Below are 26,031 nucleotides of genomic sequence, written 5' to 3' on the forward strand. Positions count from 1 at the left end.
CAAAAAGTGCCAAAACTAAAGGCTTTTCCGCGCGGATTTTGTCCCAACCACTTCTACCCGGTATTAGACCTTCCCAGGAATGCCCCAAGACCCGGCAACCCACCCGCCAAGAAGCATAACACCCCCAAACAGGCCAAAAGCAAAATCTCATACTTGCAATATTTCTGGGCCTTCTGTCCAAACGCGCTGCGTAGCTAGGCCATAAGTCGGGGTTGGCACGACGGATTTCCTGAAAAGCAAATGCAATCAAGATTAGAGTGTCCCAGCAGTGCTCCCAGACCACGAAACTCACCCACAAACACCAGGAAGCCCCCCAAACAGGCCCCCGAAAACGCTACATAGAGCAAAATGTCAGAAATAGCCCAAAAAAAAAAATCGGCCTGGATTTTGTCCCAACCACTTCTACCCGGTATTAGACCTTCCCAGGAATGCCCCAAGACCCGGCAACCCACCCGCCAAGAAGCATAACACCCCCAAACAGGCCAAAAGCAAAATCTCATACTTGCAATATTTCTGGGCCTTCGGTCCAAACGCGCTGCGTAGCTAGGCCATAAGTCGGGGTTGGCACGACGGATTTCCTGAAAAGCAAATGCAATCAAGATTAGAGTGTCCCAGCAGTGCTCCCAGACCACGAAACTCACCCGCAAACAGACGGAACCCCCCCTAAGAGCACCTCAAAGGCAAGCAAGTCATCAAAAACACAAAAAAAATTCCGCCTGGGATTTGGTCCAAAACACTTTTATCCGGTATTAGAGCTTCCCAGCAATGGCCCCAGAGCCGTCAACCCAGGAGAAAACGAGTAGAAGACCCCCAAACAGCCAAAGAGCAAAAGTACAAAAATGGGGACTTAGTCACTTTTTCACAAATTTCCCAAATCACTCCGCGCGCGCTCTGCAGCTAGGCCCTAAGTCCCCTCAGCCACCATGGATTTGCTTCAAACCTCTTGCAAAGTAAAGTATATATAGCCAGCAGTGCTCCCACACCACGAAACTCACCCGCAAACACCAGGAAGCCCCCCAAACAGGCCCCCGAAAACGCTACATAGAGCAAAATGTCAGAAATAGCCCAAAAAAAAATCGGCCTGGATTTTGTCCCAACCACTTCTACCCGGTATTAGACCTTCCCAGGAATGCCCCAAGACCCGGCAACCCACCCGCCAAGAAGCATAACACCCCCAAACAGGCCAAAAGCAAAATCTCATACTTGCAATATTTCTGGGCCTTCGGTCCAAACGCGCTGCGTAGCTAGGCCATAAGTCGGGGTTGGCACGACGGATTTCCTGAAAAGCAAATGCAATCAAGATTAGAGTGTCCCAGCAGTGCTCCCAGACCACGAAACTCACCCACAAACACCAGGAAGCCCCCCAAACAGGCCCCCGAAAACGCTACATAGAGCAAAATGTCAGAAATAGCCCAAAAAAAAAAATCTGCCTGGATTTTGTCCCAACCACTTCTACCCGGTATTAGACCTTCCCAGGAATGCCCCAAGACCCGGCAACCCACCCGCCAAGAAGCATAACACCCCCAAACAGGCCAAAAGCAAAATCTCATACTTGCAATATTTCTGGGCCTTCGGTCCAAACGCGCTGCGTAGCTAGGCCATAAGTCGGGGTTGGCACGACGGATTTCCTGAAAAGCAAATGCAATCAAGATTAGAGTGTCCCAGCAGTGCTCCCAGACCACGAAACTCACCCGCAAACAGACGGAACCCCCCCTAAGAGCACCTCAAAGGCAAGCAAGTCATCAAAAACACAAAAAAAATTCCGCCTGGGATTTGGTCCAAAACACTTTTATCCGGTATTAGAGCTTCCCAGCAATGGCCCCAGAGCCGTCAACCCAGGAGAAAACGAGTAGAAGACCCCCAAACAGCCAAAGAGCAAAAGTACAAAAATGGGGACTTAGTCACTTTTTCACAAATTTCCCAAATCACTCCGCGCGCGCTCTGCAGCTAGGCCCTAAGTCCCCTCAGCCACCATGGATTTGCTTCAAACCTCTTGCAAAGTAAAGTATATATAGCCAGCAGTGCTCCCACACCACGAAACTCACCCGCAAACACCAGGAAGCCCCCCAAACAGGCCCCCGAAAACGCTACATAGAGCAAAATGTCAGAAATAGCCCAAAAAAAAATCGGCCTGGATTTTGTCCCAACCACTTCTACCCGGTATTAGACCTTCCCAGGAATGCCCCAAGACCCGGCAACCCACCCGCCAAGAAGCATAACACCCCCAAACAGGCCAAAAGCAAAATCTCATACTTGCAATATTTCTGGGCCTTCGGTCCAAACGCGCTGCGTAGCTAGGCCATAAGTCGGGGTTGGCACGACGGATTTCCTGAAAAGCAAATGCAATCAAGATTAGAGTGTCCCAGCAGTGCTCCCAGACCACGAAACTCACCCGCAAACAGACGGAACCCCCCCTAAGAGCACCTCAAAGGCAAGCAAGTCATCAAAAACACAAAAAAAATTCCGCCTGGGATTTGGTCCAAAACACTTTTATCCGGTATTAGAGCTTCCCAGCAATGGCCCCAGAGCCGTCAACCCAGGAGAAAACGAGTAGAAGACCCCCAAACAGCCAAAGAGCAAAAGTACAAAAATGGGGACTTAGTCACTTTTTCACAAATTTCCCAAATCACTCCGCGCGCGCTCTGCAGCTAGGCCCTAAGTCCCCTCAGCCACCATGGATTTGCTTCAAACCTCTTGCAAAGTAAAGTATATATAGCCAGCAGTGCTCCCACACCACGAAACTCACCCGCAAACACCAGGAAGCCCCCCAAACAGGCCCCCGAAAACGCTACATAGAGCAAAATGTCAGAAATAGCCCCAAAAAAAATCGGCCTGGATTTTGTCCCAACCACTTCTACCCGGTATTAGACCTTCCCAGGAATGCCCCAAGACCCGGCAACCCACCCGCCAAGAAGCATAACACCCCCAAACAGGCCAAAAGCAAAATCTCATACTTGCAATATTTCTGGGCCTTCTGTCCAAACGCGCTGCGTAGCTAGGCCATAAGTCGGGGTTGGCACGACGGATTTCCTGAAAAGCAAATGCAATCAAGATTAGAGTGTCCCAGCAGTGCTCCCAGACCACGAAACTCACCCACAAACACCAGGAAGCCCCCCAAACAGGCCCCCGAAAACGCTACATAGAGCAAAATGTCAGAAATAGCCCAAAAAAAAAAATCGGCCTGGATTTTGTCCCAACCACTTCTACCCGGTATTAGACCTTCCCAGGAATGCCCCAAGACCCGGCAACCCACCCGCCAAGAAGCATAACACCCCCAAACAGGCCAAAAGCAAAATCTCATACTTGCAATATTTCTGGGCCTTCGGTCCAAACGCGCTGCGTAGCTAGGCCATAAGTCGGGGTTGGCACGACGGATTTCCTGAAAAGCAAATGCAATCAAGATTAGAGTGTCCCAGCAGTGCTCCCAGACCACGAAACTCACCCGCAAACAGACGGAACCCCCCCTAAGAGCACCTCAAAGGCAAGCAAGTCATCAAAAACACAAAAAAAATTCCGCCTGGGATTTGGTCCAAAACACTTTTATCCGGTATTAGAGCTTCCCAGCAATGGCCCCAGAGCCGTCAACCCAGGAGAAAACGAGTAGAAGACCCCCAAACAGCCAAAGAGCAAAAGTACAAAAATGGGGACTTAGTCACTTTTTCACAAATTTCCCAAATCACTCCGCGCGCGCTCTGCAGCTAGGCCCTAAGTCCCCTCAGCCACCATGGATTTGCTTCAAACCTCTTGCAAAGTAAAGTATATATAGCCAGCAGTGCTCCCACACCACGAAACTCACCCGCAAACACCAGGAAGCCCCCCAAACAGGCCCCCGAAAACGCTACATAGAGCAAAATGTCAGAAATAGCCCAAAAAAAAATCGGCCTGGATTTTGTCCCAACCACTTCTACCCGGTATTAGACCTTCCCAGGAATGCCCCAAGACCCGGCAACCCACCCGCCAAGAAGCATAACACCCCCAAACAGGCCAAAAGCAAAATCTCATACTTGCAATATTTCTGGGCCTTCGGTCCAAACGCGCTGCGTAGCTAGGCCATAAGTCGGGGTTGGCACGACGGATTTCCTGAAAAGCAAATGCAATCAAGATTAGAGTGTCCCAGCAGTGCTCCCAGACCACGAAACTCACCCACAAACACCAGGAAGCCCCCCAAACAGGCCCCCGAAAACGCTACATAGAGCAAAATGTCAGAAATAGCCCAAAAAAAAAAATCGGCCTGGATTTTGTCCCAACCACTTCTACCCGGTATTAGACCTTCCCAGGAATGCCCCAAGACCCGGCAACCCACCCGCCAAGAAGCATAACACCCCCAAACAGGCCAAAAGCAAAATCTCATACTTGCAATATTTCTGGGCCTTCGGTCCAAACGCGCTGCGTAGCTAGGCCATAAGTCGGGGTTGGCACGACGGATTTCCTGAAAAGCAAATGCAATCAAGATTAGAGTGTCCCAGCAGTGCTCCCAGACCACGAAACTCACCCGCAAACAGACGGAACCCCCCCTAAGAGCACCTCAAAGGCAAGCAAGTCATCAAAAACACAAAAAAAATTCCGCCTGGGATTTGGTCCAAAACACTTTTATCCGGTATTAGAGCTTCCCAGCAATGGCCCCAGAGCCGTCAACCCAGGAGAAAACGAGTAGAAGACCCCCAAACAGCCAAAGAGCAAAAGTACAAAAATGGGGACTTAGTCACTTTTTCACAAATTTCCCAAATCACTCCGCGCGCGCTCTGCAGCTAGGCCCTAAGTCCCCTCAGCCACCATGGATTTGCTTCAAACCTCTTGCAAAGTAAAGTATATATAGCCAGCAGTGCTCCCACACCACGAAACTCACCCGCAAACACCAGGAAGCCCCCCAAACAGGCCCCCGAAAACGCTACATAGAGCAAAATGTCAGAAATAGCCCAAAAAAAAATCGGCCTGGATTTTGTCCCAACCACTTCTACCCGGTATTAGACCTTCCCAGGAATGCCCCAAGACCCGGCAACCCACCCGCCAAGAAGCATAACACCCCCAAACAGGCCAAAAGCAAAATCTCATACTTGCAATATTTCTGGGCCTTCGGTCCAAACGCGCTGCGTAGCTAGGCCATAAGTCGGGGTTGGCACGACGGATTTCCTGAAAAGCAAATGCAATCAAGATTAGAGTGTCCCAGCAGTGCTCCCAGACCACGAAACTCACCCGCAAACAGACGGAACCCCCCCTAAGAGCACCTCAAAGGCAAGCAAGTCATCAAAAACACAAAAAAAATTCCGCCTGGGATTTGGTCCAAAACACTTTTATCCGGTATTAGAGCTTCCCAGCAATGGCCCCAGAGCCGTCAACCCAGGAGAAAACGAGTAGAAGACCCCCAAACAGCCAAAGAGCAAAAGTACAAAAATGGGGACTTAGTCACTTTTTCACAAATTTCCCAAATCACTCCGCGCGCGCTCTGCAGCTAGGCCCTAAGTCCCCTCAGCCACCATGGATTTGCTTCAAACCTCTTGCAAAGTAAAGTATATATAGCCAGCAGTGCTCCCACACCACGAAACTCACCCGCAAACACCAGGAAGCCCCCCAAACAGGCCCCCGAAAACGCTACATAGAGCAAAATGTCAGAAATAGCCCAAAAAAAAATCGGCCTGGATTTTGTCCCAACCACTTCTACCCGGTATTAGACCTTCCCAGGAATGCCCCAAGACCCGGCAACCCACCCGCCAAGAAGCATAACACCCCCAAACAGGCCAAAAGCAAAATCTCATACTTGCAATATTTCTGGGCCTTCGGTCCAAACGCGCTGCGTAGCTAGGCCATAAGTCGGGGTTGGCACGACGGATTTCCTGAAAAGCAAATGCAATCAAGATTAGAGTGTCCCAGCAGTGCTCCCAGACCACGAAACTCACCCACAAACACCAGGAAGCCCCCCAAACAGGCCCCCGAAAACGCTACATAGAGCAAAATGTCAGAAATAGCCCCAAAAAAAAAATCGGCCTGGATTTTGTCCCAACCACTTCTACCCGGTATTAGACCTTCCCAGGAATGCCCCAAGACCCGGCAACCCACCCGCCAAGAAGCATAACACCCCCAAACAGGCCAAAAGCAAAATCTCATACTTGCAATATTTCTGGGCCTTCGGTCCAAACGCGCTGCGTAGCTAGGCCATAAGTCGGGGTTGGCACGACGGATTTCCTGAAAAGCAAATGCAATCAAGATTAGAGTGTCCCAGCAGTGCTCCCAGACCACGAAACTCACCCGCAAACAGACGGAACCCCCCCTAAGAGCACCTCAAAGGCAAGCAAGTCATCAAAAACACAAAAAAAATTCCGCCTGGGATTTGGTCCAAAACACTTTTATCCGGTATTAGAGCTTCCCAGCAATGGCCCCAGAGCCGTCAACCCAGGAGAAAACGAGTAGAAGACCCCCAAACAGCCAAAGAGCAAAAGTACAAAAATGGGGACTTAGTCACTTTTTCACAAATTTCCCAAATCACTCCGCGCGCGCTCTGCAGCTAGGCCCTAAGTCCCCTCAGCCACCATGGATTTGCTTCAAACCTCTTGCAAAGTAAAGTATATATAGCCAGCAGTGCTCCCACACCACGAAACTCACCCGCAAACACCAGGAAGCCCCCCAAACAGGCCCCCGAAAACGCTACATAGAGCAAAATGTCAGAAATAGCCCAAAAAAAAATCGGCCTGGATTTTGTCCCAACCACTTCTACCCGGTATTAGACCTTCCCAGGAATGCCCCAAGACCCGGCAACCCACCCGCCAAGAAGCATAACACCCCCAAACAGGCCAAAAGCAAAATCTCATACTTGCAATATTTCTGGGCCTTCGGTCCAAACGCGCTGCGTAGCTAGGCCATAAGTCGGGGTTGGCACGACGGATTTCCTGAAAAGCAAATGCAATCAAGATTAGAGTGTCCCAGCAGTGCTCCCAGACCACGAAACTCACCCGCAAACACCAGGAAGCCCCCCAAACAGGCCCCCGAAAACGCTACATAGAGCAAAATGTCTGAAATAGCCCAAAAAAAATCGGCCTGGATTTTGTCCCAACCACTTCTACCCGGTATTAGACCTTCCCAGGAATGCCCCAAGACCCGGCAACCCACCCGCCAAGAAGCATAACACCCCCAAACAGGCCAAAAGCAAAATCTCATACTTGCAATATTTCTGGGCCTTCGGTCCAAACGCGCTGCGTAGCTAGGCCATAAGTCGGGGTTGGCACGACGGATTTCCTGAAAAGCAAATGCAATCAAGATTAGAGTGTCCCAGCAATGCTCTCAGACCATGAAACTCACCCACAAACAGACGGAACCCCCCCTAAGAGCACCTCAAAGGCAAGCAAGTCATCAAAAACACAAAAAAATTTCCGCCTCGGATTTGGCACAAACCACTTTTAGTGCTTCCCAGCAATGGCCCCAGACCCGTCAACTCACCTGCAAAGAGGTAGAACAACACCCCCACAAGTGCTGAGTCTTTCTTCATTGGGCGTAAACCAGCCCTCTGCTTTGATGGAAATAGGAGTCTGGAGGAGGAGGATAGAGGAGCATGTTCTTCTGAACTTGTGAACCTGAGGAATGCAGACTGCGGCACCTTCAAATAAATTAGCAAACAAGTGAAGACAGTTCTGCTGATGGGCTTGTCTTTGTGATAATCTGATTAAAGTTTGAATTATATTAACTGTGCACAACAAAGAAAGACAGACACACAGGAATAAAAGTGAATAAGGATGAAAAAGAAAGTTATTGATTCGTTGTCTCATTTTCAGGGCTCGAAGTCGGAATCACGGTCCAGGAATAAGAATAAGGCTTCGTCATCATACTCTGCGAATTCAGCCCGGGTGAGGTCAGTGCCACCTGACAGAGTAGAAATTCCCTCATCTATGGTGCTGGCCACCTCCTCTTCATCCGGCACGCTCTCTCGTACTCTTATATCTGGTGGTATGAGGTGCTGATTCATCTTGATCATTGTTAACCTCTCCACATTTTTGGGCGAGAGGCGGCTCCGTTTGGGAGTTACAATCCCACCAGCCGCACTGAAAACCCGTTCAGAAGACACACTTGCGAGTGGGCAAGACAAGTAGTTTAAAGCCAGGTTGGTGAGCTGTGGCCACAATTCTTTTTTCCCATGCCAATACGCCAATGGGTCAGAATTAACATAGACCTCTGTGGAGTCATTCAGATAGTCCTTCACCATCGACTCAAGGTCCTCCTCCAAGGTTCCTCCACTTTGCGTAGCTCTTGCTGTGCCTCTGGCCTTTTGAGAACCAAACCCACGCAGAGCTAGCCAATCCTCTTCAGCCTCCAATGTTTCTGCTGTCTTTCGTGCAGATGATGCGGTTGCCGGTGTCTTTAACGGCTGAGAGGTCACTTGTGCCACAGCCACAGGTGCAGAAGTGGATTGTTTTGACTGGGGATGGCCTGCTGATGTACTGCCATTTCCTTCAATTTCCAGCCGTTCTGTTTCAAACTTCTTGGCTGACAAGGCTAGCCAACGTTTGTACTTTGTAACATCTTCATCAGCAAAAGAAAAGAATGCTCTGCCTGCCAGCGCCTTTTTGTAGCGTGGATCCAGAATAGTAGCACAAATGTAATGCTGTTCTGAGTGGATCTTTTGAAGACGTTCATCACCTTGTAGGAGCTCTAATAATTGCTCAGCCAGAAGCAAAGAAGAGTCTTTCTTTTTGTCATCTTTTCGAAACACAGAACACACCTCCTTCAGTTGGTCCTCCAGCATGTACAACAATGGGATAGCTTTTCCCAAATTAGAGTCCTCCTTGCTGACTGCACGCGTGAAGACCTCAAAAGGACGAAGCATGCGTGTTAGGCTTTCAACTATGTTCCATTGCGGCCCACCCATCCTCAGCTCCTCTATACCCTCTTTCAAGAAATATTGATCGAGTTGCGTATACTGCTCATACAGACGCTCAAGCATGTAGAAGGTTGAGTTCCAACGTGTTACCACCTCCTGGATGAGTGCTTTCACTGGCATTTGACATTGATATAGCATGCTCCTCAGCTGCTTGCGGGCCTTAAAAGAATGCCTGAAATGCTTGCAAATTTTTCGGCAGTTCTCCAATACACTGGACGCTGCACTGAGTTTATTACCCAAGAATTTTTGGACAACCAGGTTTATACAGTGCGCCAAACACGGCACTCTGAAATAGTAACCGTCCCTCATGGCCTTAACTATATTGGAGCCATTGTCCGTGGAAACATAACCAACCTTGCGTTTTAGTGGGGACAGACAGTTAAGGACCTTTGTGTTAAAGACATCCAAAATGTTTTCTGCTGTGTGACGTTTCTCCAAACCAAACATGGCTAGTGTTGCATGTTTCCGAGCACCTTTAAAAACAATGTTAGTGTCAACACCTGAGTTTAGCTTTGCTTTAGCCCCTGAAAAAGAGACCCAGTGTGCAGTGATGCACATGTAATCAGCGCCTGCGCCACTGGTCCACATGTCTGTTGTCAGATGTATAGTGTGAACAGCACTCTTCTGCAAAGCTGCCCCAATCGCCTTCAGAACATCTTCATGTAGTGCTGGAACCGCAACTCGGGCAAAATAGAACCGGCTAGGAACCTTCCATTTAGGGCAGAGCGCTGTCACTAATTCTAGAAAACCAACCCCTTCGACAAAAGAAAAAGGGAGAAGGTCCAGAGCTAGCATTTTAGCCAGCTTAGTGTTATACAGACGGGTCATTGGGTGGTTGCGTTCATATTGCGCTTCTGTAAACAACATCTTTTTAATGTTGCCCTGGACCAATGATTTACGGGATGATGATCTCTTCGACCCAGTTACGCTCGCTGATGAACTTTTCCGCATTGATGTCTCACTCTCTCCCACACTCTTAGTGTGGCTCCCATGGGGTGTGCTGCTGACATGGGAACTGGGTGTAAGTGAAGTGTTTGGATCGTCTTCTTCTACCTCCTCGTCATCAGCAGATGACAAATCAACGTTTTCATTACGTGCAATTCCGGCTTTCTTGACCGCCTCTAGGTGCGGAAACCATTGGACAGGGTGCCTTCTCTCAAGATGACCTCTCTGGCCTCCGGTACCATAGTTAGAACCAAGCTTACCACGACTATATCGAAGCTTACAAAGGCTACAAATGGCTACGTTTTCCTTTTTTGGGCAAACACTAAAGAAGTCCCAAACTGGAGACTTGAAATGTCTTCGGGGGCCGCCGCCGGAGGAGGCGTCGATACTGGTGGTGGTGGTCCTGCTGCTAATGACAGATGAAGTGGAGGATGTGGATTGCCGAACTTCAGTACGTTTTGCACTTTCACCACCACGAATTGAGGTCGAGGACGAGGTGGGTACCTTCTTGCGAGGAAGAAATATGGAAGCGGTAGGTTTTGGTGTACTACTTAACTCCAAATCTAATGATTCCATTTCCATTGCCTCCTCGCCGACATCATCATCACGCTCAGCAGCTTCTCGGGATAGGGTCAAAATGTCTCTTTGCTGCATGCCCGGTGGGGCTGCAGTGACCTTTGTGATGACTGGCTCGTCGTCATCGTGAGAGGCTTCATCACCAGCAGTATCTGTCACTTCTTGTTGAGCCTCATCACACTCCATAGGTTTGAGTTTTTGGACGACCTTCCTTTTACGCTTAGGTACCGGTGGCAGATCATGGTGTGCCTCTGCCTCACTGTCAGACCGCAGTTGTCGTGGTTCCCAAGACAGATCACTTGCACCAGAACGAGGTGGGCTTGAAGAAGATGTAGACACCCCCCTTGATCTTTTCCTTGCTAGGGATGTGGAAGACAATGAATGATCATCAGGAGGAGTGGCTTCCAATGATACCTCAGCTTCATTGTCGATTTCCAAATGTGCCCCTACTTCGGGAGGAACAACTATTGTGGGCACTTGTGAACGTCCATGCACCTTTGCTTGCGCATCTCCTTTTGCTGCCTCTCCTTCCACATGTACTTGGGCGTGTACTTGCACATGGTGTTGTTGTTGCGGCTGTGGTTGTTCAACACTTGTCAGATGAGTTACAACAACCTGTGTTGATTCAGGGACATTGCTGCTACTTTCTTGCGATGAGCCAACATCACTGGTCGATGGTGATTGGAGAAGTACACTGACTGCCTCTGAAGCACTCAAGGGCTTTGACTTAAGTTGGCGTGGTGGTGGAGGCACTGAACCCAATGGAGCAGGGGTGCTGCTCTCAGGTTGGTCCCCAGCAGATCCTGCTGCTGCAGGCGTACTTTTTCTTTTGCTCCCAAAAAAAGTGGCGGGTGACACACCAGCCTCCTTGGTAACTTGCTTCTTCTGCTCCTTACTAGCAACTTTCTTGCTAGAGGAGCTACGGAGAACTTTCTTTGGGGCCATCTTCTTCAGAGCAGGTCAGACAGCAGGCCGCAGTTGCACGAATTGTAGAGTTGTCTGAGGCCAGACGTGACGTCGCGCGACGTTATGCTGCACACACACACCGCTGCAGGACTTCTTCCTGGCACTGGTGGTTCTCTTGAGTCTTGTGCACCTAAAAAAAATGGAAGACAGAGGAACATCAGTTCAGTTATAGAGCACAAAAAAATCGAAAAACACTGCAAAATCAGCACAATCCCAATCCATCCATGCCCTCCATAATGTTTAAATTCAAGACAACCCACAGAAAGACTAGGCCCATGCAAGACTCACTACCCCTGGGCATAAATAAAGGTTGAAAAGTAGGCAAAATGGTTGGAGGCCTAACAACAAAGCCTGCATTCAAAATGGCCACTTGCCTGCCAAGCACATGGCCAGTGCCTGTAGCTGCACTCAAAATGGCCACCAGCCACATGGCATGTCCCTCCCCATGAACACCCCCAAAAATCGAAAAACACTGCAAAATCAGCACAATCCCATTCCATCCATGATGTTTAAATTCAAGACAGCCCACAGAAAGACTAGGCCCCATGCACCACTCACTACCCCTGGTCAAGGCCCCAACAACAGGTCAAAAATCGAAAAACACAAAATTTTACAAAAAAAAAAATCGAAAAACACAGAAAAATCAGCACAATCCCAATTCATCTATGGCCTCCATGATGTTTAAATTCAAGACAACCCACAGAAATACTAGGCCCATGCAAGACTCACTACCCCTGGCATAAATAAAGGTTGAAAAGTAGGCAAAATGGTTGGAGGCCTAACAACAAAGCCTGCATTCAAAATGGCCACTTGCCTGCCAGCACATGGCCAGTGCCTGTAGCTAAACTCAAAATGGCCACCAGCCACATGGCATGTCCCTCCCCATGAACACCCCCAAAAATCGAAAAACACTGCAAAATCAGCACAATCCCATTCCATCCATGATGTTTAAATTCAAGACAGCCCACAGAAAGACTAGGCCCCATGCACCACTCACTACCCCTGGTCAAGGCCCCAACAACAGGTCAAAAATCGAAAAACACAAAATTGTACAAAAAAAAAAAATCGAAAAACACAGAAAAATCAGCACAATCCCAATTCATCTATGGCCTCCATGATGTTTAAATTCAAGACAACCCACAGAAATACTAGGCCCATGCAAGACTCACTACCCCTGGCATAAATAAAGGTTGAAAAGTAGGCAAAATGGTTGGAGGCCTAACAACAAAGCCTGCATTCAAAATGGCCACTTGCCTGCCAGCACATGGCCAGTGCCTGTAGCTGCACTCAAAATGGCCACCAGCCACATGGCATGTCCCTCCCCATGAACACCCCCAAAAATCGAAAAACACTGCAAAATCAGCACAATCCCATTCCATCCATGATGTTTAAATTCAAGACAGCCCACAGAAAGACTAGGCCCCATGCACCACTCACTACCCCTGGTCAAGGCCCCAACAACAGGTCAAAAATCGAAAAACACAAAATTTTACAAAAAAAAAAATCGAAAAACACAGAAAAATCAGCACAATCCCAATTCATCTATGGCCTCCATGATGTTTAAATTCAAGACAACCCACAGAAATACTAGGCCCATGCAAGACTCACTACCCCTGGCATAAATAAAGGTTGAAAAGTAGGCAAAATGGTTGGAGGCCTAACAACAAAGCCTGCATTCAAAATGGCCACTTGCCTGCCAGCACATGGCCAGTGCCTGTAGCTGCACTCAAAATGGCCACCAGCCACATGGCATGTCCCTCCCCATGAACACCCCCAAAAATCGAAAAACACTGCAAAATCAGCACAATCCCATTCCATCCATGATGTTTAAATTCAAGACAGCCCACAGAAAGACTAGGCCCCATGCACCACTCACTACCCCTGGTCAAGGCCCCAACAACAGGTCAAAAATCGAAAAACACAAAATTTTACAAAAAAAAAAAATCGAAAAACACAGAAAAATCAGCACAATCCCAATTCATCTATGGCCTCCATGATGTTTAAATTCAAGACAACCCACAGAAATACTAGGCCCATGCAAGACTCACTACCCCTGGCATAAATAAAGGTTGAAAAGTAGGCAAAATGGTTGGAGGCCTAACAACAAAGCCTGCATTCAAAATGGCCACTTGCCTGCCAGCACATGGCAAGTGCCTGTAGCTGCACTCAAAATGGCCACCAGCCACATGGCATGTCCCTCCCCATGAACACCCCCAAAAATCGAAAAACACTGCAAAATCAGCACAATCCCATTCCATCCATGGCCTCCATGATGTTTAAATTCAAGACAGCCCACAGAAAGACTAGGCCCATGCTAGACTCAAATACCCCTGGTCAAGGCCCCAACAACAGGTCAAAAATCGAAAAACACAAAATTTTACAAAAAAAAAAAATCGAAAAACACAGAAAAATCAGCACAATCCCAATTCATCTATGGCCTCCATGATGTTTAAGTTCAAGACAACCCACAGAAAGAATCAGTCCACCCACCACTGAGTACCCCTGGGAAAAGGCCCCAAAACAGCCCAAAAATCGAAAATCCCAAAATTTTAGTTGCAGCAACTGTAATGCCCCAAACAAACTTACTTGTAAAATTTCTAATCCAACAGTGATCCAAAGAAAGTCAAAAAGGCCTCAAATCCAAAGATCCAGCAGCATCCACAAAAGGTAATCCTTCCAGGTCCACATCCGAATGAAAAGTGACCAGGAGATGGACAAAGCACTGGGAGGAGCCTGCTGAACAGGAACAGGAAGTTGAAGACTATGGGGCACTTCCTTCCTCCCACCCCCCTGCCCCCCTCCCCAAAATGGACTCCTCGCTAAAAAAGTGCAGGCAAATGTCAAACTAAGGAGTTATTCACATAAAAATCATCATTTCTAGAAGGTTTATGCTGCTTGCTGGTGGATTTCTTGTGCAGAATTGCAAATTTATATTTTCGCGCGCCGCATCTCAAATCTCGCAATTGCGAAGTACCGCGAGACGTGATCTCGCCGTACTCGCGTTGACAAACTCTCGCTGGCAAGCCGCGATGACGTAATCGCGCTCGCCAATTCCCGCGGGATCACACAGCAAGATCCAAAATGGCGCAGCACTCGCAAACTATCGAAAAAAACAACTCGGCAAACGATGATAAACGCCGCGCGCCGCAAAAATTGTATCACCAACGCCGCGCGCCGCCAAAAAAATCCGCTGCGTGCGAATTTGCGGATTTTGCGGGAAATCCGCAAATCTCGCGGATTGCGGATTTCCCGAAAATCCGCAAAATCCGCGAGCGGAACGGATTTTCCGCCCATGCTTAATATACACTCAATAGTAAGTATGTCCTCTGTCAGCCGGACAGGAGTTTATTTTGTAAGTGCAGGTAATAACACAAGGATTTAAACAAAATACCAAGTGGGCACAGCCCGTGACCCACAGTGAGCAAGACAAAACAACGCAAAATTCAAACAAGGCGAACAGAGCGGTCTGTATACTTGTACCCAGTGAACAGGCTTGATTTAGTTACTTAATCACCATTGCACAAAACATTACTGGGCATTTCTACTGCATGTGGTGCTAATTTCTCGACGATGTTTCGATGCCGTTGACTCAGATGTGAGTCCCTTGCTCACTTTGCCACTGGATTCAAGCAAGTCGGGCTGAAGACGTTTGGAATGCCAGAAACCGGTCCTCGGAAGCTTGTTTCCGGTCCAGGGAAGACATGGGTTGGCAGTTCGTCTGGACTGTTCCCATGAGGCACAGGGTCAGACTGATTTGCATATAGCCATGTCTGAACTGGGGTGGCAGAGTGGGCTAAAGAACGGTGATGGATTAAACCCAGATCTTTTGACTGGGTGTGAGTGTTTGATTGATTCAGATTCTCCGTCCATCACCACCCCCTTTTGTACCGTTGACTAAGTACAGGGCATCATCTTCAGGACATGAGAATGTATCATGTTTGTCTTGAAAACATAACAACAATTTTCCTACTTTAAAAAAATGTGTACATTTTTAACACGGGGGAGAAGAGAATAAACAAGGGATAAAAGAAAAGAGAAACAGTATTTAGATTTCAGAGAAGGCTAGGCACGTATTTCTAATAGAGCGTGACTTAAACATGAAATGTGACTTTCACTATCTTTCAGAGAACACATAAATTTAGAGTAGAGGTGGTGACATTTCTAGGCCATTATAGTAGTGCTAAGTTACAAGCGACTTGAGTTTAAAACAGCCAATTGGCACGATTATGAATAAAGGTGAAAAGGTTACAAGATTAGATACCATTTAGGATAAAAAACTGCACTTTTGTTGTTCAGTGATTGGAAAATAAAACATTTTTACGGCGCAGTGGTTTGGAGCCATAGTGGAGGGTGGGGGGAGGAAAATGTACGTGGTCTTGGGAGAAATGAAGAATTACTTATCAGGCAAGGGTCGCATTCAGGACAGGATTTTCAAAGGTCAGGATTTAATGCGTCTATATTCAGGACTTGTATTCAGAATCAGATAAGCTTTATTCGATTTTAATTTAAAAATCATAAAAGCATCAACAATACATAAATAAACACCTTAACATTTAATTACAAAGTTAATAAAACAAGATTAAATAGGTATAACGAATCAGCTAATCAATATGGAGAGATTTCATTATCAATAAAACAGCTCTAAAACAAAAAGTAATACGTACATACTGAGGAGCCGGGGAAGAACACTAAGCAAACCTCTATAAGTAATATACTTATCAGTTACATACTACCATGTCAGTTTAACTCAAACTCATGAGTGGCTTCTTAGTGGTGGGGTCTTAAAAATACAATTTTTGGACAAAAGTTCAAAACTGTTGGAGGCTAGAAGGTTAGTTGCGCTATAGGGACGGGGTCCCCTTCCCCAGGAGTAGTATTTCTTTGCAGTTGGTCTATGTAACGGGATATGTGGGGAGCTCGGGTAAAAATCGTGCAAGTCCCAAATGCGAATAGTGCCATGTGTTTCTTTGGGGTGGCAAAATCGTAAATAGGGGACGATATTCCTGTTTTTAAATTTAATTAGCACCAGGTCCCCAGCGATGTCTTTGGGCAGCGTGCCCAACCACCCCACCCTCCTGACACTCAGGATACCACCATCTAGCTCAGGTGGCAAAGGTCTATTGTTTTGTAGCCAGAAAATGACCTTATTTAGCAGGTCCTGCTGTGATTCGTGTGTTCCCTGACTGAGTGCAGGGACCCCAGAGATGACAGACACATATGGGGTGGCTTCAGGAGGTAAGTTGATACGTGGCATTCTTACCGGAGCGGATCTAGCCACTGTGTGAGTTTTTGGTGCAGGTTTTAGAATTACTTTGGGGCCTGTTGGGGTAGGTATACTGGGAGGCTGTATTTGAGTTTCACCGTTCTTACATATACCAGACTTATGCTTTTCGGGGCGATGGGAGGGTTAGGACAGACGGATGTAGCCATTATATTAGTTGGAGGAGAATACTTTTTGATTAATTCCTCGATGCTAGTCAGCCTGTCCCCCAAGTCGTTATTTTTATGACCAAGGGTGAAATGACAGCTAACAACAGTTGCTCAATTTGGGCCAATAAAGTCAATTGGGGGGACAAGACAGGGTCGTCTAATTTGTCCGCGGCCGTGTCCTCCATTGAGGTTGTTAGATTAGAGGGAGATGATATTGGGCTGGTGCACAGATTTTGTGTACTTGCATAGTTCTCATTGTCAATTTCACTGTCGTGCTTCCCTCTAATGTTGAGATCCAGGGGCGAAGCGTTTACTTGATTTTGGTCTTTATTTAAAGGAGAAGCTAGGTCCCGTGGGAAGCCATTAGAAATAACACAGTTAGTGCCCACAGTAGGGGGGGTTAATGCATCAGGGACGTACTTTGTGCCACACAGGGCGTTGAGCTCCTCCCAAATGGACATAATGTCTATAATAGTAATGGAAACGCCAAAATAGTCAATAAAATTGAAGCATCACAATACCTCCTCCTGTGATAGAGTCAAATGGGGTGGCCCGTCCCGTCCTCCTCAGGTCCTCTGAGGGCCACAGAGGGCCCGCCCTTTGCCCGGGCTTCGTCTGGCGTCCCGCGGAGCGAAACAGAGCGCTGCTTTAAAGCGCCTCCTGGCGCTCTCGTGATGTCAGAATGCAGTGCCGCCGCTGAGGCTGCCGGGAGATGTAGTCCCGGGGCGGCGGTGCTGTGAGCAGCAAAGATTGACTCCTGGTAGTGGCGGCTGCAGTGGGGGCCTCCTCGCCTCCCCCCTCCAAATTTGTAAGACTCCCCGAGCTCCGCCGAGCAGAGCGCTGCTTTAAAGCGCCTCCTGGCGCTCTCGTGATGTCAGAATGCAGCGCCGCCGCTGAGGTTGCCGGGAGATGTAGTCCCAGGGCGGCGGTGCTGTGGGCAGCAAAGATTGACTCCTGGTAGTGGCGGCTGCAGTGGGGGCCTCCTCGCCTCCCCCCTCCAAATTTGTAAGTCTCCCCGTGTATTCAAATTATATGAGTCCGGGGGTGCGAGCTGAATTACGTTGTCTCTCGGGTTTCTAGGAGCAGAGTGCTCACATTGGTGTCTGGCAATAACAGGGGGAAAAAAGGGGAGGGGTTTAGGATGCGTGGAAACAGATATAGATATAGACGCAGTGAGTGGATCGAACTGCCATATTTCCCAATGATCAAGCGGTGTCGCAATTCTTAAAGAGACATGGTCCGATCGCGTCTCGCCTCACCACTAGTCTGCATCGCAAGCCCACGGAGCGCAACACCCTACTTAACTACAAGAGTCACCATCCCCGTGCTCTGAAAGACTCCCTCCCTTTCTCACAGTTTCTTCGCATTCGGAGGAATTGCTATTTCAAAGAAGACTATTTCACTTAGGCCAAGACCCTCAGCGAGAAGCTTAGGAACAGGGGGTACCCACGAAAACTTGTGCGGCGTTCCTTAAAACGAGCATGGTATTGCCCAAGAGAAACCGTATTGGAACCAAAACCCAAGAAGAGTCAGGATATACTTATATGCATTACTACATTCTCCCCAGCATCAAACGCAATAAAGAAAAGCATACTAAAGCATTGGCCAGTACTGAATGCTGGAACTTTGAATCTAGAACGCCCCATGTTCGCTTTTAAAAGAGCGAAAAATATAAAAGATCACTTGGTACGGGCCTCTCTCCCACAGCCCCCTTTAAAAACCACACTCAATAATGCATGGGGCCTGCCTACCTTTACAGGTCATGTAAAATGTGGAAGCTGCGTTTGTTGTGAATCGACCATTGAGGGAAAAACTTTTAATTTTGGCACATTTAAGGTTGACAGAAAGTATTTTTCAAATTGCAACTCGTCGAATGTAGTATATGCAATTTTCTGCCCCTGCATGTTGATCTATGTAGGTCAAACCAGCCAGAAGATCAAGCTTCGGATTGGACAGCACCGCATTAGGATCCGCTGTAAAACAGCCAACGCCCCCCTTGTGGAACATTTCACAGAGAAAGGACATACTGAAAAAGACTTGACATGGACAATAATAACACTAATCAAACCCCCACCTAGGAGTGCAGATATGTCACAGCTACTGAATAAAGAGGAATTGCACTGGATATTGCGCACCAACAGCTTCCGTAGTGGTCTGAACCGTCTTGAAGATTGGACCTCATTACTCTAATGGTGTTCTCATATGTAATAATTTCTACATAAATGTAATCTTGATTTCGAGATAAAATGCACCTCCTTCCATAATATATTCATGATGTCAAGATGATGAGCACTTCCTTTCACTATGTAATCTCACTTACGCACTATTTCACTTTCCACTCTAAGCATTCACCACTCTAAGATGGCCGCCGATATCATTCACCCCAGCCTCCTCCATCATGGCCGTCCCAACCAGCATTGTGGTCCTTCCTTCCTTTTTACAACACGCATTATCATGGCGGTTGTATTTAACTCGACACCTCACCACCAGCCCAGTAGCGATCCCCGCCCGCCTGATGCCATGGATGCCATTGTGCTACCGCCATACAAGTAAGTTAGCTCTGAGGAGTCTGCCACCCCATTGTGACTTTTTCAACCCATTTATTGAGGCCCCAGTCAGATCTTCCTTTTTCCTCCCCCAGAGCGAGACGCGATCGGACCATGTCTCTTTAGGAATTGCGACCCCGCTTGATCATTGGTAAATATGGCACCTCGATCCACTCACTGCGTCTATATCTATATCTGTTTCCACGTATCCTAACCCCCCCCTTTTTTCCCCCTGTTATTGCCAGACACCAATGTGAGCACTCTGCTCCTAGAAACCTGAGAGACAACGTAATTCAGCTTGCACCCCCGGACTCATATATTTGGAATACAAGTCCTGAATATAGGCGCATTAAATCCTGACCTTTGAAAATCCTGTCCTGAATGCGACCCTTGCCTGATAGGTAATTCTTCATTTCTCCCAAGACCACGTACCTTTTCCTCCCCCCAACCTCCACTATGGCTCCAAACCACTGCGCCGTAAAAATGTTTTATTTTTGAATCATTCAACCACAATTGCGCCGTTCTTTATCCTAAATGGCATCTGATCACATAAGCGTCGTGCATCCTCCACTATGGCTCCAAACCACTGCGCCGTAAAAATGTTTTATTTTCCAATCCCTCAACAACAATTGCGCCGTTTTTTGATCCTAAATGGTATCTGATCTTGTAACCTTTTTACGTTTATTCATAATCGTGCCAATTGGCTATTTTAAACTCAAGTCGCTTGTAACTTAGCACTACTAAAATGGCCTAGAAATGTCACCACCTCTACTCTAAATTCACGTGTTCAATGAAAGATAGTGGAAGACACATTTCATGTTTAAGTCACGCTCTATTAGAAATACATGCCTAGCCTTCTCTGAAATCTAAATACTGTTTCTATTTTCTTTTATCCCTTGTTTATTCTCTTCTCCCCAGTGTTAAAAAATGTACACATTTTTTTAAAGTAGGCAAATTGTTGTTATGTTTTCAAGAAAAACATGATACATTCTCATGTCCTGAAGATGATGCCCTGTATTTAGTCGACGGCATCGAAATGTCGTCGAAAAATTAGCACCATATGCAGTAGAAATGCCCAGTAATGTTTTGTGCAATGGTGATTAAGTAACTAAATCAAGTCTGTTCACTGAGTACAAGTATACAGACCGCTCTGTTCGCCTTGTTTGAATTTTTCATTGTTTTGTCTTGTTCACTGTGGGTCACGGGCTGTGCCTACTTGTTATTTTGTTTAAATCCTTGTGTTATTACCTGCACTTACAAAATAAACTCCTGTCCGGCTGGACAATGGACATACTTACTATTGAGTGTATGTCTATTATTCCTGTGATTCTCTGAATACTAGGGACCACTGTTCTCTATAATAAGTCTTTTTTATTTATGGCACGCATGTGCTCGAGCACCCTCTGTTTGGCCATGAATGTGGTGCTAACAACATATCATAATGTGCATGAACATTCCAATACATATACACTGTAGGTGGTACTGCATGTTAGAAATGTTGATGTTCTTAGGTTTAATTTGACCTGGGATGTATATGGACTTAGTCAGTTAGCTGTTAGGGCAGGCTTTACAATGCCCACAGGGATAAACACCTCTAAGACTGTGTTCTCTTAAGGATGTTACTTGGGTGATGTTGTGTACAAGAATGTCTCTGAGTCTATGACCCTTCCTATATATGATTCTAGGTCTGTGGTGTAGGGTATGACAAACAATGGATTCGCTAGTAAGTATATCCCAATTACCCTCTAGGATTTTCTGTATTTGCTTAGAGTTGCCATTGTAAGTCATAATGACTCTACTCTCTTCCTGTTTAATGCTTTGTTTTCTTAACTGTCATCTGTAGGGACCATTAGTGTTTAGGCACGGTTGATTTCATTGACCCTGTTTGATACCCGTTTGAGGACCCACATGTGGTAGCCTCTGTCAAGGAATCTTTTGACCATGGTGTCTTGTTCTTTCCTGAAGGCAGATGCCGTACTACAATTTCTGCTCGATCTCAGCAGTTCACCATAGGCGATACTCCACATGAGAGTATCCGGGTGACCACTGAGAGCGTGAAGAAGAGTATTACCAGCAGTGGTTTTTCAAAATAAGCTGGTATGTAAAGTGTTATGTTGTGCTGTTATCAATAGGTCAAGGAACTCAATTTTGTTTTGGCTCATGTTGCTGGTAAGATTTATGTTGTAGTTGTTAATGTTCAGTCTGTTTATAAATCCTGTTGCTTCTACTTCAGTGCCTGTCCAAATTAAGAAAAGGTCGTCAATGTAGCAAAGCCAAATCTTGAGTTTGCTAAAGTCAATGTTCAAAGTTTCGTCAGCCCGTATGTCTTCCTCCCATTTGCCCAGGAATAGGTTGGCAAAACTCGGGGCAAAACACGTGCCCATGACTGTGCCAAGTATCTGTTTAAAGATGGTGCCATTAAACATAAAGATGTTGTTGGTCAGGCATAGGTGCATCATCTCTAAGATCATTTCTGTGAGTTCTAAATAGCATATAGGTCTGTTTTTAAGATAAAAGTGGCACACTGCGATGCCCTGTATGTGTTCAATTATGGTATATAGGGACTTGACATCAAGTGTTATCATAAGGTCATTAGTACCACATATGATGCCTTAAAGTTTGGAAAGAAAATCCTTAGTATCTTTAACATACAACGAGAGAGAGATAAAATACTCCAGAAGAAAATGGTCAACATACTTAGACATGTTCTCTATTGCATTACCAATAGACAATACTATAGGTCGACCGGGCGGTAAGCTAGAGTCCTCGTGTATCTTGGGTAAAAGGTACAGGAGGGACAATTTGGGATTATGCCGTTTGAGGAAACAGTATTTTTCACAGATGATGACCTTTCTGTTCCCAATCCTTAAGTTTATTCCAGGTTTCAAAAATACTGGTTTTGTATGCGTCCATATTGACCCTCTTGTAGAACCTGTGGTTGTCCAGTTGTCTTGTTGCTTCGTTGATATACATACCCTTGTCCCAAAGTATAATGTTACCTCCCTTATCCGCAGGGCGGATAATGATATTGGTGTCATCTGCCAGTGATTTAAGTAATTCCCTTTGTTTGGCAGATGAATTGAACATGACATTCTTACATCTTTGGTGTTTCAATTTAAGAAGTGATTTTGTGTCAACATCGTGAAAAGTGTCAATGTTATAGTGGGGTAGGTTGGGGTAAAAAATGTATCGTGGTTTAAATTTGGTAGAGGCAGTGAGATCAGTGGGGACCTCTGGATCCCACGCTTCGCCTGCAATGGCCAAGGATAAATCGCATCCCATCACAAGATCATGCATGAAGAGTTTCAGCATCTTCGATTGTCACGTTAGAAAAAGGGCGGCTGGTGGGGGTGGTGCAAGATGTTTTGTCAATGCCTGGTTTGTACAGCAAATGCCATTTTTTATTTATTTATTTATTTATTCATTTTTTTTATTAACAAGCATCAACAAACATCATATCTTACAATGACACAATAAATCTCATCAATAGTTTTCATATGATAACCATTTTGCACATTTTACATTTTTGGAACAGTTCAGGGAGATAGCAAGTCGCCAGCAGCTATTGAATGCGGTCGGTGCAAATATTCCCTCTATAGGAATTCTATGGCCGCCATATACGGGACCATTGTTTAGGGCATCCACGAGCCAGGTAGACTGATTTCTCACGGAACATGAACCAGTCCATGCTCGTTTTCTAATCTTTCAGAGTGGGAGGGGCGACGGCTCCCCAAGCCTGAACAATGTTCCTTTTGGCCACCATGAATCCAAGTGTAGTCCACTGTGTTTTGGGTGTGTTTAAATCAGTTGTCTCCAATATGTTGAGCAAACACCTACGTGACTACGGGGAAATATGGATTCCCAGGACCTCCCCCACCACCCCGTGAATTTCCCTCTAGTAGGACTGAATGAAAGAGCACTCCCAGTTGATGTATAAGAATGTACCCAGCTGGCCACACCGTCTACGACACTCCCCAGTGGACACACTACTTATCAACACCAACCTGGGCCCCGTCATATATATTCTATGCAGTATTTTTAGTTGGACCAATCGCAGTCTTGCCGGGATGGCCACCACTCTTTTACCGTCGGAGCCGCGTGACCGGTTACCAGAGAACCCCAGACTTCCACAAGCCCATAAAGAATACAGATAGAGAAGCAAACTATCACCGAGCATATGGACTAAGAAAGTAGAAATAGTCCCTCTCTACTCATGGCCGAATCATCACTTCGAACTGGTTTGAACAAAATCTCCAAGTTATAGCGTGCAACACGCTGAGATCAACGCCCTACTCAAAAAACCTTTGGCAGACCCAAGAGACCTCAAGACCTTCCGGCCCATCTCTCTGCTCCCCTTCCTGGCCAAGGTCAACGAGAAAACCGTCAACAGACAGCTAATCCGATACCTCGAAGAAAACAGAATCCTGGACCCTTCCCAGTCAGGGTTCCGCAGCAACCACAGCACTGAGACTGCCCTCATCACTGCCACTGACGACATCAGGACCCTGCTGGACAACGGCAAGACCGCAGCACTCATCCTCCTAGACCTCTCTTCCGCCTTCGACACAGTCTGCCACCGCACACTACGCGCACGCCTCCACACCTCAGAGATCCGAGACAAGGCTCTGGATTGGACCACCTACTTCCTCTCTGGCAGAACCCAGAACGTCCGCCTTCCCCCATTCAGTTCCAAAGCCTCCGAGATCATCTGCGGCATCCTCCATCAGCCCGACGCTGTTCAACATTTACATGGCCCCGCTCGCACACGTAGCCCGACAGCACAACCTCAAAATAATCTCCTACGCCGCCGACACTCAGCTGATCCTCTCCCTCACCAAGGACCCCATCACCGCCAAAGCCAACCTCCACGAAGGAATGAAAGCCGTCGCCGACTGCATGAAGACCAGCTGTCTGAAGCTGAACTCGGACAAGGCGAAGTCCTCATCCTCGGCTCCAACCCTTCAGCCTGGGATGACTCCTGGTACCGGACGGCACTGGGGGAAGCCCCAACACCCACCGACCACTCACGCAACCTGGGAATCATCCTCCACTCAACTCTCTCAATGACCAAGCAAGTCAATGCCGTCTCCTCCTCCTGCTTCAACACCCTCCGCATACTCCGCAAGATCTACAGATGGATCCCGACAGATACAAGAAAGACAGTCACCCAGGCGCTCGTCAGCAGCTGACTCGACCACGGAAACGCCCTCTAAGCTGGAGCCCCGACCAAGCTCATCAAACGACTACAACGCATCCAAAATGCACCGGCATGACTGATCCTCGACGTACCATGCCACGGCCACATCACCCCCCACCTGAGAAACCTGCACTGGCTCCCCATCAACAAGAGGATATCCTTCAAGCTCCTCACCCACGCACACAAGGCACTCCACAAGACGGGCCCAGCCTACCTCAACAGACGGCTCTCCTTCTACATCCCCAACTGCCAGCTCCGCTCCGCTGACCTCTCACTCGCCACCGCCCGGCGCATCTGATGAACAACCACCGGTGGGGGAACCTTCTCCCACCTCGCCGCCAAGACATGGAACACCCTCCCACTGAGCGTATGACAGACCCAAGACCTGTTGACCTTCAGGAGGATACTCAAGACCTGGCTGTTCGATCCAGCGCTTTTAGACCCTCGCTGGTATATAGTGCACTTTACAAATGATTGATTGATTGATCTGTGGGCAAAGGACTGTCCATTAGCTGCTTATGTACTAAAGTGAGAGTGGGCATGGCAACATCCGTGAGGAACTCAGTGGAGTCCTCTTCAGCGTAAGACGTTTCTGTCCAATATGCTGCACCAAAATGCTCTGCAAATTGATTAGCTATCACCTGAGGGTCCACGATTTTGGCTTTTGTGGCGTCATGGAGGACCTGGACCAGTCTACTTGCCAATACCCGGATATCTAGCCAGGCAATCAGTTTTCCCGCTTTGTCGCCCACGTCATAAATTCTCCCAAGTTTTTCACGCTCCAGAGATCGATCCGGGTCTGTGACCATAGCTTTATATTCATCCCGTTTAACTTTTAGCAAGTGGAAGATATCAGGAGAGTCACGCCCCTCCAGCTCCCCCTCAAGTTTTTGAATGTCATCTTCTATGTCATATATTGCCCTCTGCGCTCCCGGTTGTGACCGGCTATTAAAGACAGGGCTTCTCCCCTGATCAGGGTTTTAAAAGCCTCCCAGAGCGTTTGGCCGTAGGCCACGGTGCCTGCATTCTCCGTGAAGTCGTTTTTCGTGGTGAGTAAAAGGCCCTTGCAGATTTTGGGGTTACGTAGATGCCATGGGTTAATAGGTGTGATCCTATCCACCGAATGCGATCCAGAAGTATATGTACCCACAGCGGTGAGTGATCAGATGTGCCTGTCGCTAAATGGTGGGTCTCATGAATGTGCAAGATTTGAGCGCTGGGGACCAAGATATAGTCTAGGCGGGAGAAGCTGCGATGGGCACCAGGTATCCATCTTTATTTATTTATTTATTTATTTATTTATTTATTTATTTATTTAATTTCTTGTATATCGCAAGAATCGACCCCGTACGGGGTATCTCCGCGCTTTGCTCGCAAGATGTAGAAGGAGGAGATATTGCAGATGAGCTGTAGAGTAGTAGGCTGATAGTTCAGTTATTCTTCTAGGAACAGGTTGGTTTTTAATTTTTTCCTGAAGGCGGAGTGGTTGGAAATTTGCCTGATGCTGA

The sequence above is a fragment of the Lissotriton vulgaris genome, chromosome 1_1 (assembly GCF_964263255.1).
Source record: "Lissotriton vulgaris chromosome 1_1, aLisVul1.2, whole genome shotgun sequence".
Lineage (NCBI taxonomy): Eukaryota > Metazoa > Chordata > Amphibia > Caudata > Salamandridae > Lissotriton > Lissotriton vulgaris.